This window comes from Musca autumnalis, unplaced genomic scaffold, assembly GCF_047663935.1.
Source record: "Musca autumnalis isolate F117 unplaced genomic scaffold, ASM4766393v1 scaffold_1, whole genome shotgun sequence".
Classification (NCBI taxonomy): domain Eukaryota; kingdom Metazoa; phylum Arthropoda; class Insecta; order Diptera; family Muscidae; genus Musca; species Musca autumnalis.
The window spans coordinates 242,417,846-242,435,095 of record NW_027411644.1 but is presented as its reverse complement, the minus strand read 5'-3'; positions in this window follow the sequence as shown (position 1 = coordinate 242,435,095).

Below are 17,250 nucleotides of genomic sequence, written 5' to 3'. Positions count from 1 at the left end.
TATATTCATTTGCACGTAAATTGTAAGTTGTACTTTTGGAGCTATTCTTAAGAAGAAAGGGTTCGCCTGAAATAGAAACTAATATATGTTTAAAAAGATCCATGTCATAGCAGTCGGATTTGCCAAATGTTGTACCAAAAATTTTACATTCAGTTTATTTTATTATTGGCAAATGGCTGGATCCACTGTGCGTTAGAAAGAAAATCATATTCACTATGTTTTTGTCGCCTTTGCTTTGCAAAGAATGCGAACAATGAGAAAGTTGTTGTTTTTGCTTCACGCATTGATCAACGGAGGCGGCCGTGCTGATGCTTTTTGTTGTTGTTGGCCTTTAGTTGTTGGGCTGCATTTTTGCAGCTTTATGTGTTTATTTAGGCTAAAGTTAATTCTTTGCCTACTGTTTTATAGTAAGGATTATGACACATGTGTTACGAAACGAAGGGTTACGAACACCTCACGTGTTAGGGCAAGAAAAATATAGGGTTACAACGCCCCCAGGAGTTAAGGCAACAGGAATTAAAAGTTGCGAACACCTCAAGGAGTTAAGACACGAGGAATCAAATGACTATATGGGCAATATTTTTGAAAATGTAACATAGCCAGGGTTTACCCTTTTATAACTCGCGAACTGTGGATGTAAATATATTATACAAATTAAATGCTTTTGGACAAAATGAAATGTTTTTAGACTTGGCAGAAAATATTGGTCTTATAATTTCATATGCGTAGAATCAGCTGCTATATTTATGTTAAAAAATGAGTTTAGATGGGTTGAAGCCAACGTGTATTTTTTGTTTTCTCTCGACTTGTGATAATATCAAACTTTTCACGATTTTCAAAGTCAAAGTAAAAATGGAAACCAACTAATTTTTTTCGTTCATATTCATATATGTTTCCTTGCCTGAAACCTCCTTTGGTACAAAACTGTTAGGGTAGATTCTCATCTAATTGAACTGAGGATGGAGTGTCTGTTAAAGTAATTTTACAAAGGCTAATGAGCTTTGCGGGGATACCAAATTCAGACATGGCTTGAAATACCTTTGAACGTAGGGGGCTGTCGAAGGCTGCTTTATAATCGACAAAAAGATGGTAGGTGACGATCTGCATTTCTTGGGTCTTCTCCAGGATTTGCCGCAGGGAAAATATCTGATCAATGGCGTACTTTCTAGGTCTAAAGATGCATCGTTATAGTTCAATTATTTTGTTGCCCATAGGATCTAGTCATTCGCACAATATCCCTGACACTACGAGTATCTTGTAGGCGATAGGGAGAAGACTTATGCCCCTATAGTTGGAGCATAAAGTCTTATCTCCTTTCTTATGGACGGGACGTGTTCTCCTGCCAGATGGAGCTAACTAGCTGATACATACACCTTATCAGTGTGTAGCCTCCGATTTTAAACAGCTCGGCTGGTAGGCCATCAGCTCCTGCTGCCTTATTATTCTTCAGCCGGTTTATTGCTGTCATTGCCTCATCTTGGCCGGGTGGTATACATTCAATACCATCTTCTGGGATTGGATCTGTGGTATCTTCGTCGACTTCGCTACTATTAGATAACAACAGTTTGGAAAAATGCTCTTTCCATATCCTTAGCACACTTTCTGTATCAGTTTCCAAATTCCATTGCTGGTCTCTACAGGAGGATGTGCCTGTACCAAAGCCATCAATTTGATGTTTTACTCTTTGGAAAAAAGTTAAGACTTCATCTCGATTTTTTCACACTCCCGCTTTCCATTTCTCACTTTTTCCTGCGTAAAATACGTTTCCCCTCTCTTCTTTTCTCCCGATACGACTCTCGTGTACTACGCGTTGCTACTGATTGCAAAGTAGTTCTATATGCCGCATTTATCTCTTCGGCAGCAGCACGACACTCCTGGTCATACCATGGATTCCTTGGTGGAGCTCTTTGGTATCTAAGTACTGATTTTACGGCTGTTTGCATGGCATGGGCAATACTTTGCCCTTGTGTTGACATGTTATCGGGACGAAGAGTGCTTTGATTAAGCAATTGGGCCAGTTGAGTAGAATATGCTCTATATGTTATGATTGCAGCTTACCGATGTCCAACTTCCGTGTTGTGTCTGTTCGTACTTTATTTGCTGCGTTTAATCTGGCACGTACCTTTGCTGCAACAAGGTGGTGGTCGGGGTCTATGTTTACACCTCGGAACGATCTTACATCAAACGCGCTGGATGTATATTTTTCATCTATCACAACGTGATCAAGTTGATTACTATTTTTCTGATCTGGAGACAGACAGGTGCCCTTATGAATACACACGCAGAAAAATTTATGTTAGAAATATGTTTGGGTCCAAACAAATATATGTTTGGGACCGGTTGCAAACAAATATATGTTTGGATCCAAACATAATATGTTTGGGTCCAAACAAATATATGTTTGAAACATTTTGTAACATATCTCAATTTGATATGTTTGGGTAAAACATATTTTTTATGTTAGAACATCTTTTTCATGGGTGGAGAGAGGATGTTTGTCAACGAGAGTAATAACAGTGCTCTCGCGGCTGCGGAATGCTGTTTTATAATAAAGAGTTGTGTGTATTGTATAATAGAAGACGTAGAAGCGAAGAAGGGGGCTCTGGTGCTTTGATGACGTGAATGCGCCAAACTCGTGTGTTTCTTGTTTTGTTGTTGTTAACCAAGGTAGTAGGCGAAGAGGATAAGAAGAAATGGTATGAATTATTTTGTTTTTTCTATCTTCAGTGTTTTAGTTGCCAGCGTAGCGTCAAGAGGGTAAAGTGAGTGAATAAATAAGTGTTTTGTGTGTATATTATAGAGATATCAAGTGAGCTCTTACTGAGAGCAAGAGAGCATACATTTCAAAGTGTTTTACATTGAAATTTACGTTCCCTTGCTCTCAGTAATCGCCCACTGGAGCATGTGTTTGTTTTTTTTTGTGGCTTTTGGGTTTGTATTTGTTTGAACCCAAACATTTAAATTGTTTGCACCCAAACATATAATTTGTTTGCACCCAAACTTATATTTGTTTGCAGGACCCAAACATGTGTTATGTTTGGGACTGTTGCAAATATATATTTGTTTGCTGCAAAATGTGTTTGGGACATATGTTAGAGAGGCGGTTTTTTCTGCTTGTATAGATGCTTAAATCTGGTACTGCTTACTACCACGTTTTTTGCCTCTGCGAAGTATATCAGCCTCATTCCATTGTCAGATGTATCACTATGAAGACTGAATTTCCCGACAGTTGGGCCAAATATATTCTCCTTTCTAATTTTGGCATTAAAATAGCCTAGAATAATTTTAACGTCATGGGCAGGACAACAGTCATATGTCTCTTCTAAGCGCTCGTAGAATATATCTTTGGTCTGTTCGTCCTTGTCTTCGTTTGGCGAATGAGCGCAGATAAAACTAGTATTGAAGAATTTTTGCTGTTATCCGTATAGTTTCAAGTCTTTCATTCACTGGGGTGAAGCTGGAGTCCAGATGTTAAAACCAACTACAAATCCGCAACCAAACTCATTTGTGTCATGGCAGCTATAATACAGTCCGTCAACTTTAGGTGTTGTTGTGACGTATTTCGGCCTTTTATTTTTCAAGTACATCTGCCTGTGCCTTCTTTATAAAGAGTGCGAACATTCCAGGTGCAGATTCGCAGATTATGGCCTTTAAAACGTTTACGGGGTTTGTCTTACTTTTCTTTTGGTTTTCATAGTAGGCTGCTTTTCTTCTAGGGGAGGGTTACTAACCCAAGTTTTTAACGTTCTTGCGGGTGAACGCGCGGCACATGCTAGCTCATTGCCTTTAACGGGTGTTAAAAGCAGCTCCCCAGATGACACCACGGGAAGGTTTGTGTCCAAGATAAATCCTGGGCTTTGCCATTTTAAAGCCGGTCGGGACCTTTACGTGGTATCTTTTATGCCCTACGCCACCGATAGAGAATAAGTTAACAACCAAATGGATTGAAATATATGCAAAAATTATTTTCTTAAAGTCATTTTCTCCAGATAATAATTTTCAATTTGATACATTAAAATTTACGTGCCCAAGTGAAATTTAATATTTTTTTAAACTAATTTTTTAATGATTGCTATTTTAATTTAAAGCGTTTTGATCTTTCCATCATATACTACGGATTTTTTTCCTCAGAAGAATTGAAGCAGACTCACACATACATACATACATACATACATACATACATACATACATACATACATACATACATACGTAAGATGTTCATAGAATTACTTAAAAAAACATAGCAACGCACAAAATGAGAAAAATGATGAACTTGGAGAACTACGTGCACATTTAATTTGCAATTTTCTTCACAAGTTGAAGCTTCAGCAAAAGTAGAGTCAAAGTTAAGAAAAAACGCAGAATATCGTTGCATCCTTAAATGGTAGAAAAAAGTAAGCCATTGGTGCATTTAATGAGGAAACTTTTTGGTATTTCATTTAGTCGTTACGCCATGGATGTGGTGAACCACATCCACATTTTCTTTGGAGCACACAATATCTTCGAACAAATATTTTTTTTCAGATTCGAATGAAACAATTTAAATTAAAAAGAAGAAATGAATAAAAGAAAAATATAATGAGTTTTTCTGTTTGAATAATTTACGTTAAGTTTTGGTCTACGCTTCATACGCTTGGGTATGTATATTTGGCTGGGCTATGAGTTTGTACAATATTGAAGGATATTTAGCTTGATATTAAAAAAAAAAAACAAGTAAAAAGTCGTTTTATACCCTCCACCATAAAATAGTCTTAATTAAAATGGAATAATTAGGGTCCTTTTACAATTTTAGATGGAAAAATTTTTCGACAATGGATAGACTCCTACTGCCTCCCACTATTGCTTAAATTACACTGTGAACACAAATGTTGGAGCAGAAATAATTAATTTTGGAGAGGAAAGCCCTTGGTGTGTGTATATTAAAAACCCCGAAAGACAGATGCGCCGTGAGTCGAACTTCAGCGTTATGGCGTGATGAAGTTTTTGCAAGAGACCCTGTAAGCCATCATGAATTAGCATTATATGCTTGTTTGTTGTTTTTGTATAGCACTTAAGCAACAGTGAACAAAGATATAACACTAATTCCCGCTGGCCCACAGGGTCTCTAACAAAAATTTCATCACACCATAAGGCGGAAGTTCGACTCACTGCGGATCTGTCTTTCGGTGTTCATAATATACTCACCAAGGCCTTTCTTCCCCTAGAGGAATTTTCCGTGCCCAAGACTTTCACCTCCATTTTGTTGCACAGTGTTATCTAATCTAATCTGTGTTCAGCGAGGTGAAAGGTACCACATACGGGGCTATATCAAAGAGTCAACCTATCTTTAAATTTTTTGGCGGAAAAGTTTTATAGCTGCAGGGAACTTCAAGATTCAAATTGAGGGTAGTTTCATCAAAACAATGTAGACCTTCAAAAATTGACCCATGTTGACGAATTTTAGTGAAGAAATTTCGTGACCACTGAAAATTCCCGAAAATCGTGAGGTACAGTTATATGGGGGATATACCAAAACAGGGACCTATATTAACGATTATTTTTGAATAGACAAAATTGTAGCTAAAATTCTCAAAATACCGATCATTACAGCTAGTTCCGTTAAAAATTGCAGCTAAAATTCTCAAAATACCGAAAATCGGGAGATACCGTTATATGCGGGCTATACCAAAACATGGACCTATGTTGACGATGTTTGGTGGGGATGTTTTATGACCACTGAGAACCTCAAATGGCAAATTACAGCTAGTTCGGTTAAAAATTGCAGCTAAAATTCTCAAAATACCGAAAATCGGGAGATACCGTTATATGGGGGCTATACCAAAACATGGACCTATGTTGACGATGTTTGGTGGGGATGTTTTATGACCACTGAGAACTTCAAATGTCAAATTACAGCTCGTTTGGTTACAAATTGTGGCTAAAATTCTCAAAATACCGAAAATCGGGAGGTACCGTTATATGGCGGCTATACCAAAACAGGGACCTATGTTGACGATGTTTGGTGGAGATGTTTCACGACCACTGAGAACTTCAAATGTCAAATTACAGCTCGTTTGGTTACAAATTGTGGCTAAAATTCTCAAAATACCGAAAATCGGGAGGTACCGTTATATGGGGGCTATACCAAAACATGGACCTATGTTGACGATGCTTAACGGAGATATTTCATGATCACTGAGAACCTCAAATGGCAAATTACAGCTAGTTCAATTAAAATTTGTAGCTAAAATTCTCAAAATACCGAAAATCGGGAGGTACCGATATATGGGGGGTATACCAAAACATGGACCTATGTTGACGATGTTTCGTGGAGATATTTTATGGCGACTGAGAACCTCAAATGTCAAATTGCAGATAATTCGGTTAAAAAATGTGGCTAAAATTCTCAAAATACCAAAAATCGGGAGGTACCGTTATATGGGGACTATACCAAAACATGGACCTATGCCCATATCCTTTGGGATATAAGTTTGTTGATCACTAGGAACCCTAAGTGACGAAGCCAAATGTGACGAATAACGTCAAAATACCTCAAATCCGGAGGTACCGTTATATGGGGACTATACCAAAGAGTGGACCGATATAGCCCATCTTCGAAGTTGACCTGCCTATGGAAAAAAGACCCTCGGGTGCAAAATTTCAGCACTCTATCTCAATTATTGCGGACGCTAGAGTGATTACAACAGACGGACAGACGGACGGACAGACGGACATGGCTAGATCGTCTTAGAATTTTATCCTGATCAAGAATATATATACTTTATAGGGTCGCAAATGATTAGTTCGATGTGTTACAAACGGAATGACAAACTTAATATACCCTCCATACTATGGTGGAGGGTATAAAAATAATAATAATAATACCTCCAAAATTATTACGTCAAAGAGAAATTCTCATCAATAATCCATCAGTAAAATTTACCTGAAATTTTTAAATTTGTTTGATTTTCACTTTTTGATTATTCCCTCCATTAAATTGATTAAACCGATAACCTTATTAATAATGGCTTTCCACTGAATGCTGTGTTGTGTTTCCTGTTCGACATAAGTTTCATATTTCGTCATATTCAATGAGGTCATTACGTAAAATAGTTTTCTTGCATATCTCAGCATAGTTTACTGCCTTCGTGCCACTAATGCCTTAAATTTCAAATGGCAAAAAGGCCATAGTTGTTTCTCCTGCCATAAAACAATTGCTACGAAACGTGCTCATTAAAATGCAGAATTTTTTTCTATGTGGAATTTTAAACTTTAATTAAAATCATATCATTATTATAATTTTAGCTTCAACAAAGGAATTCATTTCGCCAAAATCCTTTACTCATTACAATACTCTGCTGCTGTGTGTCTTTTTTCCCTTCTCATTTTCTCTTCTTCTTCGATTCACCATCATTATGCCAAAACCAAAAGTATTTGAATAAATTATCCACATTTACAAGAGGAATAAGCATTAGGTCGCATTACGTAGTATTTGCATAAAAATTAGGTAAATGAATATTTGAAAAGAACGGAAGAAAGGATTTCATTATTTCACTCGTAGACATCTTCCATGTCTCAATGGAACCGAAAAAGACTAACACAATAATTGTAGTTATCCTCAAAGCTGAAAGGAGCTAGTCAAGAGAACGGCTGTGCTTTTGCCAGGAAACAGGATGAAACTTTAAGCAAATCATTTACAAAATTTGTAATATCAAGGGGAAACAATTAAATGGGAGAATTGTTAAGCATTTGAGTAAAAACACACATTGTGATATAGCAATGTTAGCCGATAGCCTTAGATGCCAGTGCTATTTTTATATAATTTTATTGTAGTTTTTTATTATAATACAAATTTGAAATAAATAAATATAGCAATGATTTACAAGGGGACTAACAAAGTGCCGACTACTTTGTATGCGGAAAGAAAATAAACAAGTAAGAAAAGCGTTAAGTTCGGTCGGGCCGAACTTTTTATACCCTCCACCACAAATTTCAGCCATTTCGGTGGATTAATGTGGCCACAACCTTCAAAATACCGAAATTCGGAAGGTACCGTTCTATGGGGGCTATATGATGGCGCGGACCTATACCTACAAATTTCTGGGGGAAAGTTTTATACGCCTAAAGAAGACTAAATACCAAATTTCAGCCATATCGGTGTGATAATGAGGCTAAAACGTTCAAAATATCGAAAATCGGGAGATATTGTATTATGGGGGCTATATCAACACGTGGACCTATATAAACATTTTATGGTAGAAATGTTTCTTAGCCTCTGGAAACACAAAATACAAAGTCACAACCGATTCTTTGGTCAAATGGGTCCAATACATTCAAAATATATTAAAATGACGAGTACTTTATAAGGGGTCTAATGTGGGGACTATACCAAAACGTGGACCTTTATAACCCAACTTTGGTAGGAATGTTTTATGGCCTCTGAAGACACAAAATACCAAATTACAACCAATTCTGTGGTCAAATGGGTCTAATACATTCAAAATATATTAAAATGACGCGTACTTTATATGGGGCCTTATATGGGGGCTATACCAAAACGTGGACCTATATAACCCAACTTTGGTAGGAATATTTTTTGGCCTCTGGAGACACAAAGTACCAAATTACAACCAATTCGGTGGTAAAATGGGCCAAATATCTTAAAAATTCCTTAAAACGACGACGCGTCACGCGTCATTTTGTATGGGGGCTATACGAAAGCGTGGACCTACATAGCCCGCTTTCAATACCAAAAGTCCTACGTAAATATAACATATTTTCCCAACATTTCATCAACCTACGTCAATCCGTTTGGACGCTAGAGTGATTTCCACAGACGGACAGACGGACAGACAGACAGACGGACGGACATGGCTATATCGATGTAGAATTGCACGCTGATCAAGAATATATATACTTTGTGGGGTCTGCAATGATTATTTCGAGTAGTTACAAACGTAGTGACAAACTTAATATACCCCCATCCTATGGTGGAGGGTATAAAAACAAATAAACAACATTTAATATGGACATTTCGTTGTATTAGCACCTATTTTAGTTGATATTAAATGTCATTTAATTACTGTGTTCGTACCCCATTAGTTCGATTTTTTATTACATTACCCTTTAGAACTTGCTGTACCCTAATAGTATAATTTCAAATTATATAATTCCATCTTTATTTATAAATCAAACACCAAGTTTGTTCCATTTAGTACTTCTCGCAGCCTTACAGTAGGTATTTGCAATACAACCTCCATAGACCAACCAACAGCGATATTCATACCATCCTTATATCAACCCTAGATAACAACCGCGTTTTGTTGGATATATTTATGGTACGTATTTCTTAAACTACCTCCATATATAAACGCTATACACCAACACTGACACTTATTTCAAAATACATATTCCACCAATAAAAAATTGAGTAACATTCAGTTTCGTTTTATCACACCCACAATCCACAACTACATATCTCAATCCTACACTAATCTTAATTTCAAATTTCAGGATTCCAGCGCTAACCAAATTATACAAAATTTCGAACCACTAAGTACATAAAGCAACGAATTTATAAAATTGTACAATTTAGTAATTTTCGTACACATAACTATGCATTTCCAAAACTACCTCCAGATCTCAATTCTACACTCCAACAATAATCCGTTCGCCCAAATCCAAAATGTACCAAATTTAGTACCATTTAGTACTTTTCGTTAGAGTTGGACAATCTAGTTCCCGGTGCGTATCGATCTTTCTGGTTCCTTTTAACAAAAGGAACTAGTTCCTTAATGTAGTTACATAGTTTTCCAAATAGTTCCGTACCAAATAGTTCCGAGATCGAAATAGTTAATCGAATCATTCTCTTTCATCGTTCTATTCTTTCTAAATTGTTCGAGGACCGAAATGTTTTCATGATTCGGTAGATGAATTGACATGAAAACAAGTAAAAAAGTATCAGTCGGCTTTGCCGACAGACATATACCCTCAGCCCATGTTGTGACGACGTGTTATCTCACTTTGAAGCTGGGGTAGGTTCAGCGGGGCCAGGGTCGTCACAAGAATTTATTTCAGATATTGGACGTAAGGGAGAGAAACTCACACTGATATATTTTGTTTAATAAATCGTTATAAATGTCTTTATTTACTTAAACACTATCACTACACTACACTGAACACTTTGACTGCACGGCAACAATAACACAAAAACAGCTTATCGTTAATACGGGAGCATTGTAAATTCAGCAGCGGATCTGTTGTTGAAGTTATTAACGAGATGCAGCAACAGCGGCACGATGAGTTAGGTTGGATGACGGCGAGTTGTATTGGCAGCGGCTTGGCCACAGCGGCGACCCGATGTGGATGGCGTAGATTGTTACTGGCGGCGGCTTTGGTACAGCGGCGGCCCGATGCGGATGACGACGAATGGTGATATTGGCCACTTGGACAGAAGCGGCACGATAAAGATGATGGCGGCAGCTTTGACCAACTGCCCGATGGTGAAGCGGTATGATGGTGGCAGATTTGGCACAACAACTGCCCGCTGATGATACGCTATGATGACGGCAGCTTCGACACAACAGCTGCCCGAAGCTCACAACGATGACACGTGGTGACGCTATGCTGACACGGTCAATGTACGATAAGTCGACGTCGGCGCAGCCCGAAGAATAGGGTGTATTGCTACAGCCCCCACTTGGCCCTGCGGTCAGTCGGCGTCGGCGCAGCCCGAAGAATAGGGTGTATTGCTACAGCCCCCACTTGGCCCTGCGGTCAGTCAGGCGTCAACGCAGCCCGAAGAATAGGGTGTATTGCTACAGCCCCCACTTGGCCCTGCGGTCAGTCAGGCGTCAACGCAGCCCGAAGAATAGGGTGTATTGCTACAGCCCCCACTTGGCCCTGCGGTCAGTCAGCCGTCAACGCAGCCCGAAGAATAGGGTGTATTGCTACAGCCCCCACTTGGCCCTGCGTTCAGTCGGCGTCAGCGCAGCCCGAAGAATAGGGTGTATTACTACAGCCCCCACTTGGCCCTGCGCACGGTCCAGTCACCACAACGAGTTACGGCTTATTGTTCAGCTTACTAAGGCTCAGACCAACCAAAGTTGCGCACCTTTTCTTCTTCCCAATCAACCTCACTCATCAGCCATCAACAGACGACTGCCCCGAATGTGTGAACAACAGCTCCTTTTATAGCAGAACGGCCGCTCACTCCATCCACTCACTGCTTTCCCACAGGCAATGTTTACAGTACGTTGTTCTGTCAGTGGTACTATTAATTGTCGCTTTAGTCTCATTCTTAGCCGCCAGGGGTGCATATATGTGTTGATGTTTAATATCCTCACTAGGTGGCCTGTTTGACCGTTAATATTTAAATGATAATTTAAATAATTTATTATTTCAAATATAAAGAAAATAAAGTTTACTTCATCCATTAAAGGTAAATATATGAAAATTAATTACAAAGCATAAAATAAACACATTAATATTCATAGATACATCAGTACAATATTGAATAAACAAATAATAGTTGTAATGAACCCCAAAAACAAGTGTAGGGACTTTTGGGCGTTACATGGCCCCCCTTTTTTCCTCTGATTTTTTTTTTTTGTTTCCCCGTGTGTGGCTGTCTCGTTGCGGTTGGCTATGAACTGCAGGGAAGCCCGGTGGATTGTTCTTTCTGTTTTATCATCAGCATAGGTGCTTTCGTTCGACTTGATAAGTGTCGAATCCTAAGATATGTCTGCGACTGATGCAGAGGCTCGGCGGGACACTTTAACGACACCGTCCGCTGTTATCACGATCCGGTACTGCTGCCCTTCGGATTTAATAATACGCTTCAATTTGTATCCTCTCTTCCAATTATCTTTAATTTTTTGTATACGGGCTTGTAGGGCTACTGGGTACTCCACCACATCGGAATATTGATCGCCCACACTTTCCTTTGGTATGGCCCCTGTTGTATGATCAGGCAGCTGGGGCTTCGCCGTGTTTGGAGTATCATCAATGGGTGTAAATATTTCATTGATATATCGCACACTGCTACATACTTTATTTGGTGGCACTGACGAATTGGTCGACGTCGATACGCTAGTTGACGATTCCGACATCGATCGGGAACTGGATGAAACTGACGAACAGCTAGTAGAGTTGGGACTGTTTTGTTTTCCACTCTCTTCATCTGAGGTGTCTGGCTTAGGGTTTGACCAGCCATAGCAGGTACCTGTTGTGGTTGGTACTTTGAACGCTTCGCCTTGTGATATATTTTCCTCTACTGGTATAGACAGAGGGGATGGTGGCGGGACACCAACTAATGTTTGCCACTGTGTCCACCACTCCATACTTGGTTCCTCTGAAACTGTCACGAAACTGTTCTGGGAAGATCGTGAGTCTTCCTCCCACTGAGGGTTCGGGTATGACGATGAAGGGACGTCCTCCTCGGTAGGTGCTAGGGTGGGACTTTGTATAGCGTGTTTTCCCATTCCTTGGAGGGAGGTCATCTCATCACTCCTAGCGACGACGTCAGTGTGGGTGTCCCCAGTTGATTTCTGCTGTATGGTCATGTCACCTGCTTCATCGTTATCGGATGTCTGTTGGGCTGCTACGGTCAGTGGGGGTTCACCTTCTACGTCGCCGATAGCTGGTACCGTATCTTGATCGTTATCTGGTACTAGAAGCTGGACAGTAACCGTCCTTTCGTAGCAACGGCAGCCTAGATATTTGTATTGACGATCTGTTTGGCGTATGAAACCCAAGCCACGTCTACGGGGTGGGGTGGGTGTATGGAAATCTTCGTCTCCCGATCCCTCCATTGAAACATCACTCTCTGACAGCGGTGATCGTGATCGGCGCATGACATCTCGGTCTAAATAACCATACAGCGTGTGACGATCCCCTTCGTCCATGTCGCCTAAGGTTTCTGTTTCTGACTCATCATTTATTGATCGAGGGATTGTTGATTCATCATCGGAGTCCAGGCACCACCCTCTACCCGGGGTAATGGGTATTTCTGAGCCTATCGACGTGGATGGTGTTACGGTTGTGGTGGTCTGTTTATTGCTCCTTGGGGACTCAAAATCTCTGGCATAGGTTGGTGTGCGAGGGACGTCCATATTGGGCTGTGTTTCTTCGTCCACCGGGCGGTTTTCTTGCTCAACACTGTCACTCGTTTTCTGGTCTGTCTCCACCTGTTCATTGAATGTTTCATTTGGCGTAGTATGTTGCATTCGATAAAAAATTTGTTGTGCAGATGACATTGGAGTTTGTTGGCTACTAGGCGTTCTTTGATTTGGCTTACGACTTGTTCTCACTCTGGATGTTTGGCTTGTACTCGGGCCCTCCTCTAGCCAGATCGTTCGACGTTTTTGCGCTTCCGCTTTTTCCCAGTTCGCTCGAAACTTCTGTTTAGCGTTTTTGAATTTTTGTGTATTTGGACTATCTGGCTCCATGGATGCCGTGCAGAGTAGCGTATGTTATTTAATTTCTGATTATTCGGTTGGTATTTAACTATCGATTTTAATTTTAATGATTTCAATTTGTGGTCTATAAATAAAAGAATGAGAAACAGTTGTTAGGAAATTAAAGTGACTCGACTACCATGCAACCGAACTACGATTTACTACGAATCTATGAATCTACGGACTATTTCTACTTTGTTCTGCTTCAAAATAAGGTTTCATATCGCTCAAGTGGGCCACTCGCGTATCATTGTCCTTTCCTCTAACGACTGCGATGACGGGGGATTTATATGTCTGGACTATAAAAGGACCTCCGTATTTTGGGGCTAATTTTGCAGCGAAACTGTCGATGGCTTTCGATTGTGGGTGGAGACGAACCAGTACTTTCTCACCAATTTGAGGCTTCCAGACCCGCCGTCTTAAGTTGTACTGTCGTCGTTGGTTTTGGGAAGCTTTAGCCAGATTCCTTCGAACAATAGTAAAGATCTCCTTCAACTCTTGGGCACGATCATCGGGTAGCACCTCTCTTGCGCCGGTCCCCGTCGTTACCTGATCATACAGAGCCTGGGGTAGCCTTGGTTCTCGGCCCTGCGTCAGGTATGCCGGTGAGTATCCTGTAGACTCCGATGCGCTGGTATTTATAGCCAACATAATTTCTGGCAGCTTATCGTCCCATTTGTTGTGATGTTGCTGTGACACCTGGGCTATCATCGTTTTTACTGTCCTATTTGCTCTTTCCGTGGGATTTTCCTGTGGCGTATAAGGAGCCGTCAGCTGGTGTCTAATGCCCATTTCTGCGAGGAATTTCCCAAATTGCTTGCTCGTGAATTGTGTACCGTTATCGGTTATTATTACTTTTGGGACTCCATATCTGGAAATTATTCTTTCCCTGCATCCTTTTATCAGTCCTTCCGATGTAGCTTTTCGCAGTGGGATCAATTCGGTCCATTTTGAGAACCGGTCCACAATTACGAGAAGCATCGTGTTTCCATGCTTCGATCGTGGAAGTGGCCCTACGAAATCGGCACAAATAGTGGCCCATGGTTCCTCCGGTATTCTCGTAAGCATTTCCCCGGCTGGCTTCTGTTGACTGACCTTGTATTTCTGGCAAGATTCACAACGCTGGACATAACGCCGAATGTCTTGAAACATCCCTGGCCAGTAATACCGGTTTGCCACTTTGTTGCTGGTCTTCCTAATACCCATGTGCCCTCCTGTCACGCTATCGTGGTTTTCTTTAAGCACCTGTGTTCTTGAAGCGGTAGGCACGCACAATTTCCACGGCGTACAGTCCTCATCGTTGATTTGTTTCGGTAGATGACGATACACGTTTTCTTCAATGATGGTGTAATCGGCGTGCTTTGTGGGGTTTTTCTGAATGGTTTTTTTCAACTTCTCGATCCAAGAACAGCTACTATTGTCGGTTTTTATCGAAGCCAAGCCCAGCATCTCTACCGGCTGCCTAGAGAGAGCATCAGCGACAACATTCTGCTTTCCTCGACGATATTTAACTGTAAAATTGAACTGTTGAAGCTCAAGGGCCCAACGAGCAAGTCGGCCGGTGGGACTTTCAATAGAATTTAGCCACTTTAAAGCTAAATGGTCCGTAATAACGATGAAGTTATAGCCCTCTAGGTATGGCCTCATCTGCCTAATGCCCCAAATAATAGCCAAACACTCCTTTTCTGTGGCCGAGTAATTTCGTTCGGCCTTGTTGAGGTGTCGGCTGGCATAGGCTATTACTCTTTCTTCACCCTCCAATTCTTGCGTCAACACTGCCCCAAGTCCATAATCGCTGGCATCTGTTTGTAGAGAGAAGGTTTTGGTAAAATCTGGGCATGCGAGCACCGGAGCCTCCGTTAATTTGGTTTTCAGTGTTTCAAAGGCTTTCTCCTGTTCTGATCCCCATTTCCAGTGCCTTCCTTTCTTCAGCATACTCGTTAGTGGCTGGGATATGGTCGCAAATTGAGGCACGAATCTCCGATACCAAGATGCTACCCCGAGAAATCGTCGTACTTCCTTCACGGATGTTGGCGGCTTCATATCAGCAATGGCCGCAACCTTGGCGGGATCTGTTTTTATGCCATCGCTGCTGACGACATGGCCTAAATACTTGGTTTCCGTTCTGAAAAATTCACATTTCTCCACATTAATTTTTAGGTTAGCCGCTCGTAGTCTCATAAAGACCTTCCGCAGGTTATCCAGGTGCTCCTCAAAAGTTCTGCCAATTACGATTATATCGTCGAGGTATGCGAAGGCGTGGGGATCTATTTCTGGTCCAATTACACTATCTAGTGCTCTTTGGAAGGTTGCTGGCGCAGAATGCAACCCGAACGGCATCACCTTCCATTGATACAACCCTCTTCCAGCTACTGCAAATGCGGTATACTTTCGACTTTCTTTTTCCATGGGAATTTGCCAGTTGCCATCTTTGAGATCCAAACTACTCACATATTTGGCATTCCGGAGTCGATTTAATATTGAGTCTACGCGCGGCAAAGGGTATGCATCTGGAACGGATCTTTTATTTAGTTGGCGAAAATCCATGCATGTCCTCCAGTCTCCATTTTTCTTCCTAACTAGGGTTATAGGGAAACTATATGGACTTTTCGAAGGCTCAATACAACCACGTTCGATGAGTTTATTTACTTCAGCATCCATGACGGCTTGCATAGCAGGATTTCTTGGCGCATACCGCAACTTAATGGGCCGATCGTCTGTCATACAAATTTTGTGTTCTGCTATCGTTGAGAGACCCCTTAATTTGTTGAACAATGGCAATTCTTGCGATAAAAAGTGTTTGATGATATCTCTTTGGGATAACGTTAGGCGATCATTAAGCACATTTAGTTCTTCTAGGACATTTTCTACCACTGTCACTGACTTTCTTACCTCATTCGACGTATCATCACTTTCCATGACCATTGTACAGCGCTCGGTCGAAGTAGTGGGCTTTCCTAGGGTGACACTTAATCCTGCACAATGAATAGTGGTCGGAAATAACTTCAAGAATTCCAATCCTAAAATTATGTTTTCCTTAAACTGCGGCATGATGAAGAACGGGCAATTTGAACTTTGGTTTCCAAAAGTGACGTAAAGTAAGGTTGATTTGGTGATATTTACCGCCGTGCCGTCTGCAAGGATGACACTGGATTGTTGTCGTGTGTAGGCTACATTCTTCTTTAAACTTTCAGCAAATTCCCTCTTGATAAAACAGCTGGTGGCCCCTGTGTCGACAGTTGCTTTAACTAATCGTCCTTCTATTAAAACGGTAGCAGTAAGCCGGTGTTCTTCACATACAAATGATGTGGCTTGGCGATCACTCTTTCTGGTGGGGGGTTCATCCTGTTGCTGTATTGCACCCGATGAATTCCTTCTTTTCGACTGATTGTCTTGTTCCGTTCTGTAGAGATTATTCCGGTGACTGTCTGTTTGTCGACTATGATGCGGCATATATCTCTGGGGCTCAGGACGACCAGGATTCGGAATGCTCTCCAGTTCATCTGCTAGCGCAATCAATTCTGGTAGCGTAGTAAAATCTTTACGGCGAATATACCATTGATATTCTGGCTGCGAATTCCGAAAAATACGCTCCAATTTTTGTTCCTCGGTCATGTCGATGTGTTGCATCAGGTTCTGAATAGCCAGTACATATTCCTTAAACGGCTCTCTATGTCGTTGTGATCTCTTCCGAATTTCATCCTCCAGTTTCTCGAAGTATCTTGGTGGTAGGAAGAAATTCAGGAAATCTCGTTTGAATTCACTCCACGTAGACCAGTGTCCATTATTATTCCTTAACCATATTAAAGATTTA